Source organism: Pezoporus occidentalis, unplaced genomic scaffold (genome assembly GCF_034315485.1).
Source record: "Pezoporus occidentalis ecotype Australia unplaced genomic scaffold, CSIRO_AGI_Poc_V1 ctg121, whole genome shotgun sequence".
Taxonomy (NCBI): Eukaryota; Metazoa; Chordata; class Aves; order Psittaciformes; family Psittacidae; genus Pezoporus; species Pezoporus occidentalis.
Genome location: NW_026913006.1, coordinates 3,685,300 through 3,705,775, shown reverse-complemented (window position 1 = coordinate 3,705,775; position 20,476 = coordinate 3,685,300). Strand labels below are relative to the sequence as shown.

At 36.6% G+C, this 20,476-nt stretch overlaps 1 protein-coding gene across 5 annotated transcripts in view; it reads right to left on the bottom strand.

Moving 5' to 3' along the window:
- Nucleotides 1-20,476, bottom strand: part of LOC134157869 (leucine-rich repeat-containing protein 4C) — a 536,647-nt gene that overhangs the window by 229,387 nt on the left and 286,784 nt on the right. Inside the window, exon 3 of one of the 5 annotated variants that reach the window (XR_009962501.1) lies at nt 19,487-19,759. The exons of the other annotated variants lie outside the window; for them this stretch is intronic. The gene's annotated coding sequence lies outside the window, so the exon portion shown is untranslated. Of the gene's footprint in view, nt 1-19,486; nt 19,760-20,476 lie in introns of those variants that run through there. 5 annotated transcript variants of the gene reach the window in all.

The window sequence follows — 20,476 nt, the reverse complement described above, 5'->3', positions numbered from 1 at the left end:
TCCACTAGTAATTAATCACTGAGATCACCATTTAGTTGCCCAACTACTGTAGCACCTAATCACTTTTAATAGTAGGTGCTACAAAAAACCATGCATCCTAATGCCTGCTGCATAGCAATAGTAATTTAAGACCACAGTAAAACTAAACGGGAGTGAACTCATACACACGCATTTGCATATATAATTCTGGCAATGCTATGCATACACATATACATGCTGTGTTTTAAATACATTGGATAGATCTGTTGCCATCACTACAAAACTTTTATATCCCAGGAAAATCCAAATTATCTGACATTCAAACTTGGAGATTTTAGCTAGCCAACCAATCACCACGTTAATACACAAATATCCACCTAATCTTTCTTATATTTCTGAATATTCTCTCATACTTTGAAGACATAAACTGAAGAGGGATTATATTATTTGATTGCTTCTAAATTTTGAGGAGGATCCAAGGAGAGTTCAAACTAAAACTAAGAAATTATTTTACCTGCAAAAATTTCCAGACAATTTCTATATAACAAATGTCAGTCATATGAAACTGGGAAATGCAATTGATATATTTGATTTGTTGTGTGATTGTAATCTTTATTTATCTGCTGTTTTCTGAACACTAGCTTGGACTTGGTGCATATCTGCAGTGTCACCCCATGCTGCCATGTACTGCCCCATCCTGATCTTCAACACTTCAGTACCTATTGCTCTTGATGCCCCTTACAAACCTACAGTAACTCCTTTTTCTCCATAAATGGGGTACAGATAAATGTTTACCACATTTTAAGTCAGAAATAAAAGTAATAAATTGATGGTAAAATCCAAAAGCATTGCAGCCAAAATGATTGTTGTCCTTTCAGACTGCAGCCCTCCGTTCCCACTACATCCACTCAGTTTGACAACTTGCCTTTTTTGCTTAAATAACCCACATATTTGACTTTGGTTGGAAGATTCTGATACCCTAACCCTAACCCTTTACACACCTACACATCCTCTTCCTGATTACAAGATTACCAGTTTCAAAACTAACCTCTCATTTGAAGCTTGCCTGAGAATACTACTAAAATGTTAGGTCCATGGTCCACTTATGATGCAACTTCAGCAAAAGCTAGGACATCTTCCAGATGGGGTACAGTACAAGGATCTGATACACAGCTTCTAACCCAGGCCTTTCTCACTCCTTACGTGATCCTACACTCACCTGAGGGTGGTGATGTGCTGGCACAAGTTGCCCAGAGAAGCTGCAGCTGCCTCATCACTGACAACATTCAAGGCCAGGCTGGATGGAGCTTGGAGCAACCTGATCTAGAATGAGGTGTCCCTGCTCATGGCAGGGGGTTGGAACTGGATGAGCTTTAAGGTCCCTTGTGATTCTACCAGAGGCTCTTGGAGACATTCCTAAATCAAATGCCTCCCAGATTACAGAATCATGAGAAATCACAGGCTGAGATAGACCCAGACTGTCTACGTTGTAAATACAATGTGAAAATAACAATAATCTGCTGTTATTACCAGCACCTCTGAGTTTCCAGGCACGGGCTTTAACAAGAGCTTTATAATTTCCTACCTGCCTACTAAGTAGGAAGAATTCTCTGGGGACAAGAAAACTTCTGATACATGAATAAGACTGAAAACTGTGAACATCTTTACTATGCAATTACAGAAACACAGCAGCTGTTACTATTTGTATATGCAAATTCTAAATAAGGGCACCACAAGCACAATTAGTATTTGTTTTTCTACTGGGATGAGTTGGTCCTGGGAACACATGTTCTGAAAGTGCACAGCTTCTCTGAAGCTTTACAGTTTTTCACTTGTCTTTGTTTCTGGTGCTTGAAAGCAGATTTATTGCTTATCAAAGTTCTTCCTTCCAAGCTGGGCTCACACAATTGCCATTTTAGTTTGTATAACCAAATGAAGAGTATGTAAGTATTCTGTGATTCTATAGAATCATATATTTGTGTATTTAAAGTATGCAGTGTCTGTATCCAATTACCTTTCTCCCAGTGAAGAATTAATATTGTAGATACTTCCTTCAACAGTTTGTAAATCTGCATATACTGAGAAAACAATCTAACACTGGAAAAGAAGGGTATTTTTGACAAAACTGTTTCTCAGTGATTTCTGTGAATCTTTACTAAGATGCCATCCCCACTGCACACAGCAGGAGACAAAATTCCACAACTATAATGTGCCACAGAAAGAGAACAGAAAACATCGAAGATGACTGTAACATCATACAAATCCTATATAAGAATGAAAGCAAGGAACTCCTTAAATACAACTTCCAGATCACCCTAAAAAATGGAACTTTACCTCCACCCCAACAGATGGAATGAAAAGAAGCAAAAAGAAACCCACCACCATTTAAAATGGGGCAGAACAGAAAAAGGCAGCCATACTAACTTGAATTGAGGAGATTAAAATTCCTTCTGATCTTAAATATGAAGAGAAATTTAAACTTAAAAATATAAGCAGGATACACCATTGAGCCACTTAGAAGAATGTAATTTCAGTTCAACTTGCTCTTGTATTGTTTCCCCTTAGGTTTTATTCCTTGTCATTAAAAGAATGAATTCTGCAATTGCAGAAGAGAAAGAAGAATAGGATTAACCTCCCCAACGTCAGCAAATGACCAGGAAAGCTTTGAAATTTAAGGTTAAAACAAACAAAAATGCAAATTAGAAGCTGCCAAGACTATTATCAATGCCCTTTAGATATACTGGAGTATGAGGTATGAATATGTTCAGATGTTCAGACTTCTTACACCAGGAATTCTTGGACATATATATATATAACCCTTTTCATAGGCTTATTTCAAGCTTCACCTTAAAACCACTAAATATATTCTTTTATGAGAAATAATTTTAGAAACCTCACTTCACATCATACTGCAGCCCTCCTTTCAAATGTACTCTTAATTTATTTATGACCAGTAAATAATTTTTATGGTTTTAATCTCATGTTTTCACAGAAGCATTTTTCACCTCCAATATATTTATAGAAAATCATTTCATCTCTCAATTTCAGCTGTACACTACATAGGCCATGTCTTCCCATGTTTTGTGAAATGCACTGCAGCTCTTCCTACTCTGATCATGCTCCAAACCACATTATTTCTTGTTAGAATAGTATCTGATACATCACACTACATAGTGCTTATTAAACAATAGCACTAATACTTCTCTAAAGCTGCTAATAATACTCAATGCTTTCTAGAAGCTCTTTTGTCCCTTCCCTGCTACCTAACACTGTCAGCAGTGCTCAGGTTCCCTTTTTCTTCCACAACCTCCTGCTGGCAAGTCCCCAGGTTATACCCAAATCCCTAGCAGATGCCCCCTCTTGCCGTACTTTACTACTGGATTTCAAACTATAGCAATTATTCAGAAGAAGATTACCCCTTGTTTTTCACTGTTGAATGATACAACCAATCTGTGCTTAAAGAAAGCTGTCACACTTTTGAATATAGCTTTGTCTAAAGAATAATTTATCTTATTTATAAAAATAGATATTTTTGTATTATTGACTCCAGCTATGAATCAGGGGTAAAAAAAAAAAAAAGGGCAAGTTTTATGTTATTGTCATTATTTATCTGTCCTTTAATAACAAGTCATGACCTCAGTGTACATGCATTTATATATACGTGCTTATAGATAGCTATGCATATTTCAAAAGGCCCACCACATCAACAAAAAAAAATCCTTACAACTCGAAGGCAAAACACAGTGTCTGTTTAACAAATTCCTATGAAATTTAAATGGAGCACCTCCAGATACTGTTTTTAAATTGAACTTACTGCTGAGGAAAACATGCTTTCTAGCATTAAAAAGCATTAGAAATTTAAAAATAAAATTAGTAAGACATGCTGTAGACATTATAAAATACCATTTTCATGTTACTATGTTTGTAAGCTATGTCTTTTTTGCACTTTTATGTATTTGTGAGATTTTTAGGAAGTCATCAAAATATTCTGTATTCACCAAATAGTAGATCAGCCACAAATTAGAAATACCAATAAATGTTTTCATAACATTTCCAATAAAAAAGAATGCACAGTATACGTATGGAAAATGTTGAAGCAAAAATAAAATGCCGAAAGCAACAGTTCCTTTCAGAAGTGTCATTGGGATTAACGACCTTTTCCAATGAAAAAACAACCAAAACCCTTTCAAAAGCAATCAGTTCCACAAACTATTTAACAGAAATACATTTACAACGACTGTCAACTAATCAATCAGTCTGAGTGCACAGAAAAATGACATGCTACATGATTTTGACACAGATGACGTCGCCTCATGATTAAAGTAACTCAACGTGCTTAATCCAGCAGATGAGAATGGGGGACTTGCTGCTGCTCAGTCTGGCAAATGTCCAATCAATCACTATATTTCTATGACATTTATTGAAGAGTAACTGCTAGGAAGCACTTCATTCAAATGTACACATGCATAACACCCAAATTTCCACTGCTGTTATATGCATGATATGAAAGAGCTGACCCAAACTCCTAGAGCACCTCACATCCTCTCTTTACAAATCAGGTTTCTAATGCACAGTATTTTATTACTCTCAAGAGTCTGACCAAATGGGGTATGATGTTTGAATCAAAGTAGGGTGCTGAAGATATGCCAAAGAAGACAGCAAAAGAACTTTATCATTTCAGCACTTCAGCTTTCTATTATGATTGCATTGGCAGCTTTCCTAATGTATAAGTGAGTTTAATTTGCAGCAGTGCTATTTGGAAGGTGTGCTGTATGAACCTTGAATTTTAATGTAAAACAGGATGGATGATTTCCCACACTCTATATGGAAATTAGTGAAGTTCATGCACTTGGCTGCCTCTAAATCTGAAAATGCCACAGATCTGCACAAAGATCTGAAAATGAATGATCATATGTGGGCATAAGACATTCCTAGTGAGTTACTGACTTCAGATATGGGAGTTTGCAGCAAACCTGGAGCTTTTCTTTCCAAAGCCACCTAGCAACCAATGCTCAGGTGAAGATATACAGCATAAATACAAATGGGAGATTCTTCCACCTTCTCTTACTTAATTCACTATATTTCAACATACTAAACACTGCAATGTCAAGCCTTGGAGTCAATGGCTTAAATCTCACTTGCCCCAACGAGTCTTTGTATAACCTGGTTTAGTTTTGACCTCTCTTCTTGTGGAGAGTAGGTGGGACTGCAGGGATAACAGAAAATTAACACTTCAAAAGCTGTAATACAGTAATCACTGTTGTAATCACTCACATTTTACAATCTCCATACTTTTCTTTCTACCCCTCTTCCCCTATCACACTCCTCTTTGCTTTGCCTACTAGACTCTCACTCCCCTCTATGATAGTTAGGTTACTACCTATATGATAGCCCTATTAGACACTAAAAACCGTAACACTTAAAAAGCATACAGGACCAAACTTTCTATCCTAGCATCCCAGCTCAGATCACCCTAAAGTTAATAAGAGTTATTAACAGAACTGTTCGTATAATAACAGAAGTTATTCCATAACTAGAAAGTTATGAAAATTTAAATCTTGTAGAATTCTGTAATTAAATGATCACACTGCATCCCAGATACACAGCTTTCCTATTGTTTCAGTCTCCAGTTTCCCTGTCTACACAGCCCCTCTGCCTACACCAGATAGTCCTACAATGCACATTCCTTTCAAGCTGCTGCACCAGCAGTTTTACAAAAGATAATTTCCACAGTTTTCAATGGGCTGCAGCATTTAGAAAATTCATCTTGGCAACAGGCTATCTCAGTAGATATCATAGGATCACAGAAAGGTTTGGGTTGAAGGGACCTTAAAGTTCATCCAGTTCCAACCTCCTGCCATGGGCAGGGACACCTTCCACTAGACCAGGTTGCTCCAAGCCCTGTCCAACCTGGCCTTAAACACTTCCAGGCACCTCAGCCTACGGTTATTATCTCCAGAAATGGAAGATCAGTGGAGTAGCTTGCTTCATCCCTCTTACTTCCCAAGGTAAGGCAACCCTATAAACCACAACTACAGAGGTACATCCCTCCTGTAACTCCTTTTCCCCCTAAATTCACTCTTTAAAGACAGAATAACTTGCATAGCAGATAACATATGTGATGCTTGAGCTAACTTATGGCCTTTTAAGATCCAACATGATGGAACAGTCATATTATTTCACAAGCACATTTTTAAATAGCTTGCCAGAAAAGTAAAAAAAAAACAACCAAAAACCAAAACAACAACAACAACAACAAAAAACAACACCAAAACCAAACCACAACCCCATTTTGTTGTTTGGGCTTCTTTTTTTTTTGTTCTGGTTCTTCTACATGGAGGAACCAGCATTTTAACAAAAGAAGCCAGCAGGAAAAGGATGGTACTGAAATATATGTATATGTCTGTATTTAAAAGAAAACAAATTATAGGTTATCAGCTTGAATATGCCACGCTTCATCTGATCATTGCTAGATGTGAGCAATGAGAATAGAGTTAATGTTCCATCGTGAAAGCAGAAGTGACAGTAATGCCCAGGAATGGACTTCTACACAAAGAACTCACTGGAAATACTCAAATGTCAAGTGTAACAAAAGTTTACATTACTTCAGGTTTTTGACTTTTTGTCCTATGCTTCCTTCTTCCCTGTCCATGCAAACATACACAGTATGTTTGTTACAGTTACATAAAAAGACAATTTACAAACTGGTTTCAGCACAGAGCTTCAATTTTAGTGATAATCTGTACAGTGAATCAGCAGGAACCCCAATGTGTGTGAGAATTCCTTGAAGCTGGACAAAATCATTATTCTTCTGTCATCTTCATGGGCAGCATGCAAATTTGCACTGGCAAAATTCAATCGGACCTGACTACTTGCCTGAACTAGAAAGAATATAAGCTCCAAAATAGTTTCTTAGCATTTGTCTGCTCCCTACTGGAAGGGAATTGGTATTTAAAGCTTCAGTGGATTCCTGCAGCAAAGATCACAGTTTTCAAAAATATTACATAGGCATTGCCCAGTCCCTCCCACCTGCCGCAGGGGAATATGTTTCTCTGCCACAGGCATCAACACATTTTCAAAAACCTGGACATTTTAAACAACACTGGATTGTAACAGAAAATGTATCTGGAAGCAAACATGTTTTCAGAATAAAACTAGAAAGTAAAAAAAAAAAAAACAAGATTCTCCATAAGCTGAATTATGCCATGTAACTGTGGCTAGGTCATTGGGCTTGCAGACTGTAATATATACCAGAATTTAATCCCTTGTTTATAAATTCCTATGACCTATTAGAAACCACAGACCTGATTTTCAGGGATTCTGAGCCTATCTCTTCCATTTACTTTACCTGGAGATGTGTGTGCTCTGTTAACTCTCCTGGAAATCAAAACCCAGTAACTCTTCATGATACTAATGACCAGATTTCTCAGTCTCCAAAGGAGCTGCACTGCTTTGTATTGGTTGAGACTGTCTCTCACGCTATGTTTCTGTTTTAACATAAGCCACTCGGCTTATGTTAAAACAGTTAGGTGTAGGATAAATAAGAAAAAGATAAGTCAGACCAATTAGACAATAAGAAAAACAAGTATTTCCATGCTATATCTAGATGCTAGGCTTTGTAAATTTGGTGGAAAATGAAGGAAAGCAAAGGCAGAATATACTCTATTCTATTCCATTCCATTCATATGTGATAATGTATCTTGTTCTGTATCTATATCAATGTTATAATGCATCTATAATGAATATCTATATTATAAAAAGTAAGTATATAATATCTATTAAAAGTAATATCTATATTATAAAGGACCTTTTTCTGGCAAGGACTTCTTTGCAAAGCTCGCACTGTAAATGGGCAGCATCTGTATATCATTCTTTCATTTTATAGACAAGAACTAAAGTAAAAGGCTTGTCATCTGACAGATTTCAGAATCTGTGGCAATGACATAACCATTAAGTCATTTGTTTGCATATAAAATCACTTTTCCTGAAAATTAAACATACTTATCACCTGGGGAAAAAAAAAAAAAAATAATCAGTGCTTGATAAAGAGTTCATCTGTATATTCTTCTTCCTATCACAGTGTCCCTATCATACATGGAAGTAGCAGCACATTCTTAACTTCAGTTTCGTAGGCTTATCTACCTAATGCTATCTAAGCACTTGAACTCTTGTTCCTCTATGTATGAACAGAGAGGAGATAAGAAGTAGCTCCTTTCCCTATTCCCATATGTAAGGAGTTGATGAGATTTGAAGCAGCTCCCTTTCCAAGGAAAGTGAAAAGAAAAAGCATTGCTTTTGCTTACAGCTTTCCCGCTAACTTGGGTATAACTAATTGTATGATGCCCCGTCTGCATCTCACAACCTGAGTCTTTGGAAGGGATTCGTTGGCAGACACCTAGAAGCACTTCTGGGCAATATTATTTGCTGTTACTTAGACATTTGTGAAGAGAAGGGAAGTGCTGCTGTCCCTGGCACTTTGAGGTCATGTGTAACTCATGCTGCACATTTGCAGGGAGTAAGATTGAGAGCCTCTGCTTGTTCCACTCCATTACTTGCTACTGATGGCATACTTCCTGACAACATCACAAGGGCTGACCATCACTGTAAAATGAACTGCTGGCAAGTTCAGTGCTGGTATTTGATGCTCCCTATCACAAGGCTGCTCCCACACTCTCTTTTTCTTCCTATCCTGAAGCCAGTCCTGTTGCCTTCTTCATTTGCCTTTGTCAGGGAGGCAAATCAACTCCTTCATGACTGTTCTTCAAATGCAGGCAGCCTTATTGGACACAAGCTGGCTGCATGATATTCAAAGCCTTTGCACTGAACTCCTTAGTTTCTTGATGCAGACATACAGACATGCAGATTGGTAGCGAACAGAATCAGCTAAATCAGCTGTACTGTATCACATAATCTATTACTCCAGTTCATGATAGTGAAATGCCAGATTTCCAAAGGTCACTGTTAATGTAAATCTTTGTAAGATTCAGCCAGCTTTCCTGAGAAGAATGTTTCCTTGTCTCATAAGGTTTGATTATAACATAGCCATTTCTGTCTTTTGAGTTACATCAGTTGTTGGTCCTTAGTAGCTTTACCTTTTTGCCTTAGAACAACATAGCTTGATGTGTAAACAATTGTCCTTTGGATATCTACAGAGGTTTTCCAGCATCTGATATGAAGGTGAAATGACTGAATGATTGTGAGAGTGAGAGACTATTAAGGACATGCAATTTTGATGCAATGTGCTTTGGTCTCAAACTGACAGTCTGGGAAATTTGCCACAGTACCACAAGCAACACTACTGTGTACACATGACTATCTACAAAAGTCATTCCTCCATTTGTAAGAATTTTATAACACCAAAAAGGAGTTATAAAGGGGATTCATGAAGCATTGAATTCTGGAAATACTGAAGTTTCATTTTGGTAGGTTGCAATTCTTAATCCCAATTCAGATTTATTGGTTTTGCTTCTGGAAATGAGGCAGACTCAGAAAAAGCTCCTGACCAAGCTATACCAGGCAAAGCTGTTTCTCCTTCATTCAGAATATGAATTTGCTTGTCTTGTTTTCATTGGTCAGACATTCACTTACTCCACTAGACTGGTTCTGCACAGGCATAGAGGAGTTGTGTGTGGCAATGACACATGAAGCTCCTCTGCACTAAGAATGTTTTTAGACTGTGTGTCCATTTCACTGAACGAGGAGGAGAGGATGTATATGTTTTACCTTACTTTATACTTCTTATCAGCTGAATAAATCTCACTTTGACAAGCCTGTAGAATTCTTTCCCCTTAACAATAAAGAAAGAGAATACAGAATCAGAATTCCTTGTCCAAATAATATGCTCTGAATTCTCCGTCTTTTCTCTCTCAATCATGAAGACTGAATAAGACCCCTCAAATTTCAGAGGTGTACCTGCCTCAGCTTGCTGACAGACACACTCAGTATTACCCAGCTCCTTTAGAAATGGCTGCTGGTTGTTATAGATTCAAGTTTCCAGTCAACTCTTCCTACTAGCTTCTAAAATTATCTTCAAATAGTATGATCAACCAGTCAGATTGACATCAGAATCTTTTTTATTTTTCACTATGCAAGTCCTAAACCTGCTATCATCCACCACCAATATCCCTACATCACTTATTTAACACCTAGCTTCTACCCATGTCCAATCTCACTTCATTTACCCATTTAACCTGATTTCAGTCCCCTACAGTGCACATTTATATTCTGAAGCATTTAAATTGGCTGAATCAACTCAGCTATTTCCTATTGGGTACCACCTATCCAATTTACTTTACATGGCCATAAAATGAAATTACTCTGTATTTTAACTACCTAAATGAAAACAAAGACGAAAAAATAAGAAACACAAGCATCAAATTATACTTTCAGTTCACTTCCTCCAGTTATGCTATAAACAGAAAGGTGGTTGTTGTTTTTTTTTTCATATGCTATATGAAATTATGAAACTACTTATTAAAACATTTAACAATTTTGTTTGCATGATAAAGGCTTTAGAACTAAGTTAATCTCAGAAATGACTTAATCCTTTTCAGGTCTGCAAAGCTCGCATTTTTAACAACCTGCATGTACAGACTCAAGAAGATTTCTATTCTCAGTGAGGATATACATATAGCCATGTGAGTCTTACCAGTTGGTCTTCAGTGCTGTTTCAGTTGATGATTCATTTATTCTGTAGGTAGAAATAAGTATAGCTAATGAGATCACAGAAACCTTCTGACAGCTTTGATGTGAATGCAGTCGCTATATTAAGAGCAGTGTGTGGAGGAGTAAAGAGGGGGGGATGTTCTCACTTGTTTTTTGAAGTAAGTTTGGTGGATCTCAGCACAGTGCACAGCAGACTGAGGTTCAGAAAAATCACCAAACTAAAACTGGCACCATTCTTGACAACAGTAGCAAAAAAGAATAATTCAGTGGGCATAGTAAGGTGAGAACAGGTCTGAAATGCATTTGCTGAAGGGGAAGTGTCCTGGAAAACTTGATGTCAATCCCATCTGCACAATGAAACCACAGTCAAGCCAACATTTTTAGTTATTAAAAAAATGTAGTTTTTAAAACTTAGAAAGTACATTTAATTTGCATTTTTAATTACAAACATCTTCAATTACAAATACTCTCTGGTTTAATAATGCATGGAGTAAATTTTCAGATGGCTTAAATCTATGCTGCTCTGCTGACTTCAGGAAAGCTATTCTTATTTTCAGAAGTTTTCAAAACTCCTCATGACATTCCTTAAAAAAAATATTTGTACTTACCTACCCCACTAACTTTTTATTTGTTCCTATTATATGCCGATTGTACAGTGGTTTTCCCTCAGGGCTGGCAGTAGGAAGGATTCCACTGAACAAACTGAGATGATAGTGGGTAATGAATTAGGATTTATTTCACCTGACTTTAGCTATCTAAAAATCAGACAGATGATCTAAACTAAAAGCCTAGCAGCCTTTACACTTGTTTGGCACACACAGTTACCTCTCTAGAGGACCATTAAATACATCAAAACCACAATTTCTCTCCTGTTCACAGAGAGCATACAGGCATGTCATGGTGTGGGTGCTGCTAAGCAATATACATCTCTGTGGAAGGCGTTAACATTACAGGGTTGCTCAGGAGTCCAGTCGCCTCACCAGACTGAGCTACATCACTTAACAAGGAACAGAAACTCCCTAAGAAGCTGTTTTCACCCTCCACCTATGAACTACTCTGTTAATGCTAGTTTTCTGAAGTATACATTATACATCTTGCAGCTCTCAGCCGTATGAAGATTTTGGCACTGTAGCTCACAAGATCAAAAAAGTTGTGATCCCTGCTGCAGAGTAAATGAGTTTCTCAAAATACGTTTTTATGTTAGTGATATCTTCCACCACAAAATAACAGAGCAGCACTATGGCTGAAAGGAAATTCCTTCTCATATCTGAAGGCAAAGAAAACTAAAAGTAGAATAAAATATTACACAGTTTTCTGTTCTCCACACTCTTCAAAGAAATGAAGTAACATGAACATTTTAAAGTGATGCAAACTTTTCTAAATCAAGTAGCATTAAATCAATTTTTCTTGTCAAAGATTCCATCTTTCTAAGGAACAGCATTGGAGAAAGGAGGGAAATTTCTTTTTCTAGTGTGCAGAATCTAGGAGTTTCTAAAATAAAAATTCATTTTTATTTATATAAGGCAGGAACTGTAAGCCAAAAATACTTTACATCCACAGCATGAAGCTGAGAGGAAGAAACCTTCTAAGCTCTCTGGAATGACAGAAATGGGAATAGGATGGAAGATACCTCAGGCAAATGAAACAGACTGATTAGCCCTAGACAAGATATTACTACATTTGTCTCCCTCTTCCTTACACTTAGATCTACTTTGACAGCATGACATCTAAAAGCCATTACACAGGTTGCACCATGACAAAACCTGCAGTTTTGTTCTTTTCCTATCATGCTTTGTCTTTTCTTTTGGAACATCCTGATTCTCCATTACTCTAAATACAGGAACTTTTAACTGTCAATGAATTGCACACCCACAGTTTTAGGGAAGTGTAGTGGGCTTAAATCCTGCATTCGTGTGACTTGAAAAGACATAAACGCATTTAAGAGCTACAGGTTGCTTGTTAAGCTAAATGAATGTGTTCTGGAAACGAAATTCTTAGTTTACATTGACAAAATCAATATACCATCTAACATCTACATACATCTAACACGTAAGAACATGCAGATGCCAAAGCTGACAGCAACCATTCCTTCCTTCCTTATGATCATACCTGCTTGTTAATCTGAAAGGACTGCTAACATTAAACCACTGTTCCATGTGCACACAGCCCCCATGTAATTACACTCAGTTTTGCGGTCAGTCCTTATTTTCCTGTATCACTGGAGGCTAGATGATTGAAGGCCCTCTAATTCAATGAGAGGACACTTCCTTAAAGCACCAAAAAGATAATGTCTAATCTGCCTAAGTAACTCCTGATATGAAACTCTACAAGACGGATACTGCTAATTCAATAAAATCCCTTTCAACAATGAACTAACATTCCTCAGGTCAAATCTTATTCTTCATTTTTCTTACTTTTCCCAGTTTAGCTCAAGACTGGTTTGGGTCAGAAGAGACCTTAAAGCTTATCCAATACCAACCCCCTGCAACAGGCAGGTACACCTTCCACTAGACCAGGTTGCTCTAAGCCCAGTCCAACCTGGCCTTGAACACTGCCAGGGATGGGGCAGCCACCACTTCTCTGGGCAATCTGTGCCAGTGTCTCACCATGTTCAGATTAGCAGACCTCGTTGGATTGGGTACAACCTGACTATAATACTGGTAGAAGAGGTCTTCCCTAAAAAAAGAAACGAAAGAAAAACCAAACACCAAACAATTGAAAAATACAAGTCTACTGATTCCTTGAGCTCTCTGTGAATATGCCATCAAATATTCCATTTAGTGTTATCTGGAATTTGGTATCAGATCACATTTTCAAAAACATCAATGCATTTACTCTGAACCTAACAATCATCGTTCTCCTTACAAACTGAAATGAATCTTTAGGTGTTAGAAATTTGTAAGCTTTAGCTACAGACATTCCCACAAATCAATGGTGCCTAGTCTAACAAATATAATATTTTAAAAAGCCCAACTAGCAAACAAAACCAAGCCCATCCTAATCAAGTGTAAATAAAAAAATGGAGAAAATATTAACAAGCTAGAGATATTTCTTCTAGATACACATTTAGAATCCATACCATAAGATTAAATATTTTCTTCATGGAAAATTTTACCAAACTGCAGATTCCACCTGACCTGCAGAAGTGCCTGAACATCAAGAGTCGAATGATATCCACACATTGTCTTCATAAACTACTTACATCTAGTGTGAAGGACAGATGACAAAGAGAATAAGGAACTGGAGGCTGTATCATCAAATGTGAGTGCTGCATTTGACCAAAATACAGTTAATGACTTTTCCTTATTTTTCTCACCCCTTTCTATTTTGATTTTTTTTATTAGTTATGTAAAGTGTGCACTATACTAGATCTATAGCCTTGTATAATTGCTGTAATAATCTCGTGACTGATCATCCCAGTCATGCTGGCAGTATTCCAGAAAAAGCATTATGCTAAACATGGTTCTAGCTTCCCTATTTATTTTTTACAAACTTTGTTACAAAGCTAAACTTTCCACAGCCCAAATCTGTAAGGCTACAACCATCTCAGGATTTCCTGTTAATGCCAGTGCTAAAGAATTATAGACTCATCTAATGCTGTCAACTACTGCTAATACAGAATCCTAGCCATGTTGTGTTAGAAGTAACTCTCATTTGCTAAAGAATAGAAGGAACCAGATGAATAGTAATATTAAAGTATAATATATCACTGTATTTTCATAATACCAGGAACTATGTTTTCTTAGGGTTTCTCAAGTAAACAGGTAACAGACTGCTAAACCACAAAAAGCATAGTGGATTAAAATCTTACATCTGGAAAAATAAATCTAATTATATATACATTTATAAAAATATTTCTATAGAGTTCAGGATTTTTACAGACATGCAGAACTCACTGAATTTAACCCTTGTCTGTTTGTGGGATTTTTTTATTATTCAACTTGTTGTTAGCTATCTGTCTGTAATTTTCATGTATGCTAATTCTCATATTGCTAAAATTCATCTTGAAGTGTGGTCTGAATGGATGGGTTAGTTATATTGCAATATCAACAAACTATATAGACAGATTTGATTTTGAAAGGAAAGTATTGATAAGCTTATCTATGATGGTGTTATGCAATTCCTCAAATTAAGGCAGCCTACACAGTTTATATAAAAATTAGAAATACATCTTTGTATTTCTAATACATCTCCATCAGCAGCAATGGATTATAATACTGATCCTATTTCTGATGACAGCCATGGGAACAAGTTGTTTCCACAGTGCAGGCGCATCATGCTGGCTTTTTACAAGTACAGGCACTCACTGCAAGCATAAAGGAAGCAACTTCATGCTAACAAAAAAAAAAAAAACAAACGCATATTTTCAGAAGCAGTGAATTATAATTGGTAAGGCAGAGGGAAATATTTTCAAGCACAAACAAGCTGATGTTTAACAGAAATACAGAATAATAGAACCAAATTCCAAACACAGGTGAGTATGGCAAATCAAATGAGTTGCCAGTATTATTATACCATGCATTCTGTAATTTATTTTTAATTCTGTAAAATCTCTGCATATTGCAAACATGAGCAGGAGCATGGGCTACGCATCAGTTAATCTTATATCTCCCAAATCAACTATAATAGCTGAAATAAATGAGTTAGTAGGTCAATTAAGCGTTAGATTGGCAGAGATGGTGGCTCAAAATCTGTATTTCTCCATGTACAGAATAGTTAATGGTTGTGGTAACTTCTGCTATACTTTCTCCTGCTGATGTGCCTTAACACTTATCCAGCTGCATCAATACAGTGACTTTATTTCCATTTCTGTCTTCTGAACATACTCCTAAAAGTGTGTGCCAGTTGTACTTAGAGATAACTTGTTCATAAAAATAACTCCTACTACATGAACATCCATTATTCAGAACCTGGAGCGATCACCACTTCCATTTAAGAAACAAAAACTCGACAGAATTACTTTCACAACTCTTTATATGAAACAAAAAGGATAAACTGGAAGAGAAAGGTAAGCTTCTGGTCACTGGGTAGTTCAATCAATCACTGTTAAACATAGAACATTCTTAAATATATGTTCATTTAAAACATACATTTCCAGAAATATATTTTATTTACCCATAGCACTATCCATATATGAAAATACAGCAACTGAACTCATTAAATTCTTAGTGCCTTAGCTTCTATTGACTTTGAATTTGAAAAAAAATCAACTGTGATGGCAATCAAGTCAATGGCTCAAAAGCATAACTACCCAAAACTAATATACTCTCCTAGAAGTAGCAACAACTGGCTTAAGCTAAAAAGTTCTTTCTCTACTTTACTCACAAGCCCTTATATTCCCTGAATCCTTTTATACAGTTAAAGAAATATATGAGCCTGTTGAGGTTTTACTGGCCCAATAGGCTCTCAAATAAATCCCTGATGATTTATTGGCATTTACTATCACTTGTGACCTTTATTTTCTAAGAAGGATTGTTATTCCTCCTTGCACTGTACATTTCCCTACAGGATATCACCAGCCATCTGTCGGCTTTGTTCAGGGGGTTCTCATATACAGCTTGAACAATTCTTCATGTACTTCTAGTGTTCACTGAAAATTATGTGCCATTTATTTCTGTAGTAATTTCTAGTTTTTATCAATAAAATGTGGAGTTCTAACATGCAGGTAAGCACACACTAACTCATGTAAAATAGAAAGTCTTGATGGTATCAGTAATTTAAGAGTGCTTAATTTTCAGTAAATCACACATATTAAGCCAAATACAGTAAACAAATATTCAAGACAGTAAAAGACAATATTTTTGAAGACCTTTCTAGCCATGCATCTAATAATTTGATTATATACTATTTTGTGTGATGTCCCTAGGATAATGCACTTAACCACGAACCTTTGATCTTCACTCATCCCCTGCATTTTGCTCATCTTCACAGCCTATACTTCTGTCTCATAGGTCGCTGCAGAGCCTCATATTCTTTATTTTATTTCAGTAATCCTCATCCTCTATTCCATGATGTGGGAAATGTTCACTCCTGAATCCCTAAGTTTTTATATCTTGAGATTTTGCAGAGTTGGAAATACGAAGCTTTATGTGGGAAAAGAGAGGGAGGAAATAAACAGATAATCAGAGAAAAGGAAAAAAAAAAGAAGTTATTAATTTCCAGTGATTTATCAAGGATCTAAAATGTCAATACATCTCTATGCAGATAGATCAGAGAAATAATAGGTATAAGCCTGTTCTGCTACTTGATGTGTTACATTCCAAGATGGTGCCTAATATCATCTATGATGAATCTCATGGCTAATCTTTGTTGTTGGCTTTTTGAAAGTATGGTGAGAGAGTTGTAGACTACGCAAATAGGGAATTATTAAGAACTGATAAAGAATTTTATCAGTATATTCAGTAGCTTTAGCAGTATTGATAGTTTCCCCAAATAACGTTGTTTCCTGGCAAATGCAAACTTGAAAGCATTCCTCTATGATAACAGTGCCATAATCATAGAATGGTTTGAGTTGGAAAAGACCTTACGATCATCCAGTTTCAACCCCCTCTTCTACTGGAATTCCTCCCACAAGGAATTTAAGCTGTTGATTTTCAGTGCAACATTTGATCAGCAACCTAATGATATAGCATCATGTGAAAACTACATGTGGTGGCAGCAGGAAAGGTGAAGAGAAACAGTCATTTGATTCACAAAGTTGTCTGCTTAGACAGCAAGGCAATATAGTCAACACCTTGATTCACAAGTAGAACTGTCCATAAACTTTCTGTGCCTCAGGGAAGACACAATACTCACACATTTGTGCTAAATATTTCAGAGACACTGCGGGAAATAAGACAAATGATTATCTAGTATTTTAACTGGAATTGTGCTTAAATTTTCACTTGTGAAAATCAAAGGGATGATAAATACTGATGCTTACAAAATTTCTGTCACTCTAATTTTCTCCCCAAAGAATTAATTTTAGTATTTTTAAGACACTCTTTCATCCAAGGTATTTTTACACATTGAGAGGCATTTCTGTCATCTTGTAGACACAATTCTTATAGCTGCATTTTTAATTTAAAAGTGATATGAAGATCAAAATTCCAGTACCCTGGAATACTGTCAGAATCCCTCTGCTTTCAGGCTTCATGACAATTGAAAGGCCAAGTTTTCTAGAGATTTATAAACCAGATTGAGAAACGTGGATTCAGTGGTGAATGATGTTTCTGAAAAGGAAGAAACTCCCTGCGGAAAAGTTTAAACCATAAATATTTGATTTATGGACCAGGGTAAAATATTAGAGTTCTGGCAATACTTCTACTTGCTTGGATCAACCACCTCAAAGTGTGACTAAAAAAGTACAAGAGAACATAATCCTTCAAACATTTCAGTGAGATGTGCAAGTAAAATCAGCAAGAAGAAAGCAAGCTCCATCTTTCTGCAGCTGAGCAGTAAGAAGCACTTGTCATCAGCTACTGGCTTACAAGGGTTTATATTATCTGCCAAACTACCTTTATCTGTTGACAGCAAGTCAGGTCCTCGAGGACTAACTCTGAGCACTTCCAGCCAGTTCTTCATCATTCTTGAATAACAATTGTTCCTCCTGAATGTCATATAAGGTCACATAAAACCTCCTTAATCCAAAAGGGTTTCAGCTATTTTCAAGTGTATTTGCTCTAGCTTTGCACTTTTGACATTTAGACTTCTGTCCTTTGCCTTTTTTTTTTTCCCTTCTCCATTAGTCTCACAGTAATCAGTCTCTTCCAGTTTCTAAGTCTGAGAAGTTTTATACTTAAAGCCATAGTATATGCTTTTTTTCACAGTACATTGATTCTCATCCTGCTTCTTGGGAAATGCTCCAAGGAAATTTTGCTGATGCAGACAACAAAGTCTTTGGGGACATTGGTTCAGTAGTATCAATTGATTAGCAAAGCTGAGTATGGAATTTTGAAACCAAATGTTACTGACATATCACCTGTTGGTGGCTCATAACAAATGTTATTTGGAATGTTTGCCTTCTCTCAAAAAGGTTAGTTGTCCAGATTTTGAGATGCAATGTGAAATTTGACCCATAAGAGCAAAATGCCTAAGATACATCTATGTATCTTCTTAGGTGATGGGAGAGAAAGATATAGCTCAGATTAAAGGCTTTCTGAGACATGTTTGAAAAGATTTGATCAATTGAAAACAAATTTTATATGGGCCAACTCTTTCAAAGGGAGCTGCATTTTACACAAGTTTATTTCTGCTCAAAAGATATGAATGCTTTTAAGTTTTAAACGCTCCATTTCCTCAAGTTATGCCAGCTTAAGAAGAAAAAGCTTTTTTTTTTTGTTAAGGCTTGTCTGGAGGGATACGGTTAAAAATCCTTACTGCTAAAATACAGATAATGCACCCGAGTATTTTTTTTTTTTGCATTATAAACTATCATAAACTCCAATTTTTTTTTCCATTGCCACAAACCACAAAACTTGTTTAAACACTATGAAATTATTCAGTTAAGCCACCCATTAAAAAAATATAGCAACACCATGACAAGTTTATTTATTGCACACTACTTTATACGTTATAGTTTCGTCCAGTTTGCGTCCAATATTAGGTAACAGTTTTGTCTACCCTGAAAGACCTGCAAACTTACTATTTGAGCTGAAGGGAGAAAACAAAGTTTAATTGCAATACGTATCTGCATGATTGTGACAAGCTGTGGAGGTCTGACCCAGACTGGACACCAAACACCCACCAAAACTGCTCTATCACTGCCCTCCTCAGCTGGACAGGGGAGAGAAAACGTAATGAAAAGTTTGTGGCTTGACATAAGAACAGGGAGAGAATATTCACCAGTTACTGTCATGGGCAAAACAGACTCAACTTGGGGAAATCAGTTTTATTTATTACCAACCAAATTGCAGTCGGCTAATAGCAAATAAAATTAAAATACCTTCCCCACAACCTTCCTTTCTTCTTAGGTTCAACTTTGCTCCTAATTTCCTCTGGTTTCTTCTCCTTCCAGCAGTGCAGCGGAATGGGAAATGGGTGTTATGGTCAGCTCCTTCTTAAATATACTCTCCTAAAGGCACTTCCCACTGTCGCCTTGGATGGTGGGTCCATCTTGGAGCCAACTGCATTGCCTCTGTTGGACATGGGGAAGCTTCTAGCAGCTTCTCACAGAAGCCACCCCAAGCTCCCCTGTTACCAAAACACTGCTACATGAATCCAATATACAATCTGGGAATTTCTCAATCCTCAGTTTCCCATCGCTTCCTCAAGCAATGTAAAAAATATACATTTCAAGCAGACATTTATGGAATATCAATGTTCATTCGTACAAAATGGTTTTCTTCCATAGTACAAGAAAACAATACTAAAACGTATTTTACAAAATACTTCTGTAAGTCTAAGTCTGATACACACAATTTGAGAAATTTTAAATATTAGCCAAAAATATTTCCTGTTATATCTCAAACAAGTATGCAAAAAATGTTTTCCCTTTAGCTCAGAGCTCAAGAGCATCCACTCTAGGTTTCATTTAAATGCTTTATGAGGTTGCAACAGTCAGAAAGAGGAAGAGAGAATACAAGAGTTTTACACATGCTTTCTTCATTATTGATGCAAATTGCATCCAGACCCAGAATATGCTTTAAGCACAAATACGACTACAAGACTAACATAAATGAGTCCTAAGAAACTCATTCCCTATAATCTATTTCTGTTACCAATGGGAGCCTACAGTTACCAGTTTAAAAGTCAGTTTGAGATCGGTCTTAAAAATTGATCACCAATTGCCCCTTTAAAGACTTTTTTCCTTAGACAACCATATGTGATTATATGCAAAGGTACAGATGAACAG